Genomic DNA, 5971 nt, shown 5'->3' with positions numbered 1-5971 from the left:
TGTTTGTCGGTATTTTTTCTTTTATTTTCGTCTCTTCTCTTTATATTTTTACGTGTCTCCCCTCTTTGCGTTGCCGCTTTCCTTGTATATATTTTCCTTTTTTCCAGGCATCTGTTTTGCCCGATCGTTTTACCCCGATGTTTATTTTGTATTTAGTCTCCCGTCGTATCATTTCTGTTTTTTACCGATGCTCGTCTGATGTATTTTTATCTTCTTTTGATGCCTCCGTGTTATCTATTTTCTTTTATTGTTCCTGCTTGAAAAGAATCCACTTAAGCCTCCCTCTTTTCAGCTTGTTATTTCCCATGTGGCAGGGTATCTTTTATTGCTCTTGTTATTTTCTTCGTTAGTTTTCCTTCATTTCTCTTTGGCAGCGAATCTTAATGCTCTTCTTATTTCGTTCGTCACTTTTTTTCCACTTCTTTGGGAGCGAATCTAGAATTGATCTTTTTATTCTGTTATTCTCTTCTTCAGTTTACTTTTTAATCCTCTCTGGCAGCTTATCTCTTATTGTTCTTGCTATTTTTTTCGCCTGTTTATTTTATTTTTCTTTGACATCGTATCTGTTATTGTTCTCGATACTCTCTTCGTCAGTTTCTTTCTTTCTCTGCTTGCTGCGAATTTATCATTGTTCTTGTTATTTTCCTCGGCAGTGTCTTTCATTCTCTTTAGCATCGTTTCTCTATTTGTTTCTCTTTGTTTGTTCGTCCATGGCAGCGTATCTTTCTTCGTTTTTTTTTCTATTTTCTAGGTCAGTTTTTTCTTCTTCTCTGGCTGGGATTTTCTATATACGCTTCCCTTAGTTTGCCTGTCTATGGCGACGTATCTTTTATAATTCTCGTTATTTTCGTCGTCAGTGTTTTCTTTCCGTTTTGCAGTGTTTTTCTCATATATGTTTCTCCTAGTTTGCTCGTCTATGGCAGCGTATCCTCTACCGTTCTTAGTATTTTCTTCCTCTTCTACTGTGTTTCTCTATTTACGCTTCTCCATATTTTGCCACTCTATTCATTCAGCGAGGCCCATGTTAACCACTCAGCTTCCAGAGGGCCACGGCTAATGCGGCGCTGGCAGAGATGACATGTTTACCGGTGTATCAGGACCCGTGCTCTCCTTCCTCACTGTTCGCTTGACCTACTAAATTGCAATCAGAGAGAGGCCAATGTTACCTCCGTCCTCACTTATAGGTTTTCTCACCATTAACCTGCTTGATCTAGTCCAAGTGTATTGCCCATTGCTCTGACACTGGCTCCGTATTAAGGGTACCAAACTTTCTATCCTTCTCTACCTCGCCTTGCATATCATCTGTACTTACCGCCTGTCAACCTGCCACCCCACCTGTCATATGCTCTGCCTATCTCTCGTGTTATATAATTTTGATTCAGTCGATTAACATTACCCTGCAGCCATTATTCTCTCTCTCTCTCTCTCTCTCTCTCTCTCTCTCTCTCTCTCTCTCTCTCTCTCACCCGTAGCCCAGTCTCATTAGCAGCCGGTGAGCTTACGGCGTCCCATCCCTCAGGAGCCCCCCTTAAGCGGAGAGTTACTGAAGGAGGAGTTACAAGGGCCTGGACGGAGTGCTTGTGGGTAAGGCATCCATTTGGCAGCCTAATCGAGCTATCTTCCCGGCCTTACTGTTGTTGTTGTTGATATTGTTGTTGTTTGTGGTGGTGGTGCTTGTGGTGGTGGTGGTGGTGGGGTGGTGGGGGTGGGGGTGGTGGTAGTAGTGGTTATGTTGTTGTTGTTGTTGTTGTTTTTGGTGGTGGTGGTGGTGGTAATGGTGGTGGTGGTGGTAGTAGTGGTTTTGTTGTTGTTGTTGTTGTTGTTGTTGTTGTTGTTGTTGTTGTTGTTGTTGTTGTTGTTGTTGTTGTTGTTGTTGTTGTTGTTGTTGTCACCCCTGTTACCTCCCACTTTTTCCTTTGGTTGGCTTTAGTTGCTTGTTGTAGTTTGTTGTTTATTAAATGTTTTGTAGTTCCAAGATATTTATTTTTTATGTATTATGTATGTATGTCTGTATGTATATATGTATGTGTGTATGTGTGTGTATGTATGTTTGTAGTTCCAAGATATTTATTTTTTATGTATAATGTATGTATGTATGTATGTATATATGTATGTGTGTATGTGTGTGTATGTATGTTTGCAGTTCCAAGATATTTATTTTTTATGTATTATGTATGTATGTATGCATGTATAAATGTGTGTGTATGTATGTGTAAATGTATGTATGTTTGCGCCTACTATCAACTCTTCTCTTCGTTTTGATGGTTTTATTTATTTGCTGCGTACGAAATAACACTAACCAAGCACTGCCATATGTATGCTAATGTTTCTATTTACGATTCTCTCTACTACCACTTTTTCTCTGCTTCTGAATATCGTTAGGCCAAGGAATGCATAAAAACGAACCAGTCCTTAGGGATATCTTTTCTTGATTCGTTGAGGATATGTGACTCTTTTTCAGGTGTCTTCTTCCTTCTTATGTGTTGAGGTGAATCATAATTGTCTTTTGTCTGCGAGAAGTGTGAAAGTCGATGTTTTAATGCCACGAGACGAATGGAAGGAGGGAAAGAGAGAGAAATGTGTAAAGGAGAGAAGGAGGAACTAGAGAGAGAGAGAGAGAGAGAGAGAGAGAGAGAGAGAGAGAAGCTGTGGTATGCTAGGCGGTATGGAGAAACAGAGTGAACGTGGGACAGTAGAAAATATTGTGTAATTCTCGATAAAGCGGAAGGGAGAGTAGATATTTAGTGTTCGCTGAAGAGGGAGGGAGGGAGGGAGGGAAGGAGAGTCACGAATGGAGGAATGGAGGGAGAAGGGAAGGGCTGTAGCAGTATGTTATGCACTCTGAATGGAAGGAAAGGGAGGGGAGAGGGAGGGAGAGAGGAAGGGAAGAAGGGAAGAAAGTTGTTTCGCGTTGTGGAGGAAAACACTTCATCTGAGGCTGTGTTTGTTTGTTTGTGTGTTTGTGTGTGTGTGTGTGTGTGTGTGTGTGTGTGTGTGTGTGTGTGTGTGTGTGTGTGTGTGTGTGTGTGTGTGTGTGTGTGGATAGGTATCTAGTTGCGAATATGAATAAGGGGAAAATACAATTGTTTATGTATTTGATCCGTATGATCTAACAGACTCCCATAAGACACCCCCTTCTCCTCCTCCTCCCCCCCACACTACTCACCCACCTGTACTCCCACTATTCATCACACGCAGCACCTCATACACACACTCATTACCTGCTGAGGCGCGTGTCGCTGGATTAGACCGTAAGAACACGCAGCATCCATCACCCACGTACACACACACACACACACACACACACACACACACACACACACACACACACACACACACACACACACACACCTTTGCGTCACGAGGAAGCCGCCAGGTATCTCACTGTGTAATCATCTTGTGGGTTACGTACACACACACACACACACACACACACACACACACACACACACACACACACACACATACATACACACACCATGAATGGATTGAATACAAGAGTTGTGTATTCGAATACGAATACTTCGAATTTCAACGAATACGAATACGAATTCGAATACACAGAAATATTTTTAATTCGAATACAAATACGAATACTTCTTGAAGGTATTCATGAACACATTCATGAATACTTTCCACTGAAAAATATCTTTTTGACGTAACGGGGCTCAGAGCTGTTCTAAAGTAATGCAATAATAACATGAGCTCATGAACCAGTACCATACGCGACGATTACACGCCCCCAGAAGGCTAGAGTTGTAAGGAACAACGGCTGTTATTTCTGATCATAAATTTTAATATATTCGTCAGATTATTCGCAGAATACGAATTCTTTTCCCTTGTATTCGAATGCAAATGAGAAAACTTTGATTTTTATCAATAATTATTCGAATACGAATACACCCAAATACGGTATTCGAATGTATTCGATTACGAAAACCGAATACGAATATTTCATCACCGACACACACACACACACACACACACACACACACACGTACAAGTTTTAATGGAAAAGAAATAAATATGTATGTTCTTGGAAAGACAATTACAAATCCCATCCTATTTTTCTCTTTTCTTCGTCCTTCTGCTCCTTATATTCTTCTTCTTCTTCTTCTTCTCCAAGTCTCATCCAGGAGACTATCGACCAGTTAGCCTGACATTGATTGATTGTAAGTTAATGGAGACCACCATTCGCGACAATATGGTGAAATCCTTAGAGGAAAATAATATAATAAATAATTCGCAACATGGTTTCCGTAGTAAACGTTCGTGTTTAACTAACTTGATTTTTTTCATTATATTTTTGAGGTGTTCGATGAAAGCAGATCAGTAGATATCATATATCTAGATTTTCAAAAGGCATTTGATAAGGTCCCCCATAAACGGTTGCTCAGTAAACTATTGGCGCACGGTATCTCAGGTAACATTCACAGTTGGCTTGTGGACTGGCTCTCTGAGCGGAAACAGTAGTTCTAAACAGTGTTTCATCTAACTAGCTCGATGTCAGAAGCGGAGTACTTCAAGGATCAGTGCTTGGTCCCATGCTCTTAATCTATGTTGATAATATCGATGATGGGCTCACTTGCAAAATATCAAAATTTGCTGATGACACAAAAATCGATAGTAACTAGGACATTCGACGAAGAAACATTTCAATCAGATCTAGATCGACTTGCACGTTGGGCCAATCAATGGCAAATGAAATTTAACGTTGACAAAATTTAATGTAAAGTGTTACGCATCGGAAACAACAACAATCGCGTTCAGTACGTAATGAATGGCCCACAACTTTCTGCAGTAAGTAAAGAAAAAGATCTTGGAATCACTATAGCCTCCTCCTCCTCTTCCTCCTCCTTTCCCTTCTCCTCCTTTCCCTTCTCCTCTCCCTCCTCCTTTTTCTCCTTCTCTTCCTCCTCTTTCTTTTTGCACATGGTGAGGTCCAGAGTCGACACACGACACCATCATCACTGTCCTCGTCGTCATCATCATCACCATCATCACGGTCACCACGTCAAGAAGAGTCATCCTTTTTTCCCTTTAAACGCCGCCATGCACCTCCTCTCCCTTCCCTCATTACCTTTCTCCTCCTCCTCCTCCTCCCCATCCTTTTCCTCCTCCTCTTCTTTGCCCGTCACAGTCCTTTCCTTCCTTATAATTTACTCCTTAGTCTTAATATACGGTTTTCGGAAGGTAATTCGTGGTTTGTACCTTTTATATATACGCCGTAAGGTACAGGACCGCACGGGGCCGCTGGGCAAGTCTATCAGGTTAATGATTACTCCTTACCTGACCCAATGACAGGCCTCGGACACCCCCTCGGGCTGCCAATCAGGGCCAAGATATGCGGTGACGTCACGTGCTTGGACTGGGTGGGTGAGGAGAGTATAAACACACACACACGCACAGGGCTCCGTCCCCGTGGAGAAGGCGTGCGGGTCCGCTAGCACTACTACAGGAGTGATGGCAGAATAAGAAATGCGGATAAGTACCACCCTCGGTCCGACATGTAAAAGAAGGATTTTACCATGCTTACGGTAAGGCGAGTAAAGGAGCCCGCAGGGGTTCGGGAGTCCCGTGGGCCAGCTCGATCTGGAGGTGCGGGCTTGCTATAAATTGTGGCTACTTCTTGTGGCTGGCCTCCCCGTGGTCCCGTTGGATGCACTGTGCAGGGGGTACCCGCCCCCCCTGGCTCGCAAGAGCAGCACAGTGTAACTAAACAGCCACAGATCATCGCCAGGTTGTCATTGACTCCTTGATTATCCTCCCCACTCACACTCGGTGTGGGGCGGCCTGGCTTACTTGCCCGGCGTCTGTGGGCCTTCGGGCTCATTGCCAGGCTTAAAAGAGTAGCGCCCTGGGGTGCCTGCCCGGGCGTCCGTATAGAAACCTGCTTTGAGCAATTGATGCCCGTTGCCGGCCCGGACCGCTTCGGGTATCGCTCTGGTATGCCTTCTGGTTGACCGGGGTG

Source organism: Eriocheir sinensis, unplaced genomic scaffold (assembly GCF_024679095.1).
Source record: "Eriocheir sinensis breed Jianghai 21 unplaced genomic scaffold, ASM2467909v1 Scaffold434, whole genome shotgun sequence".
In the NCBI taxonomy this organism is placed as follows: Eukaryota; Metazoa; Arthropoda; class Malacostraca; order Decapoda; family Varunidae; genus Eriocheir; species Eriocheir sinensis.
This window is presented reverse-complemented; position numbering follows the sequence as displayed.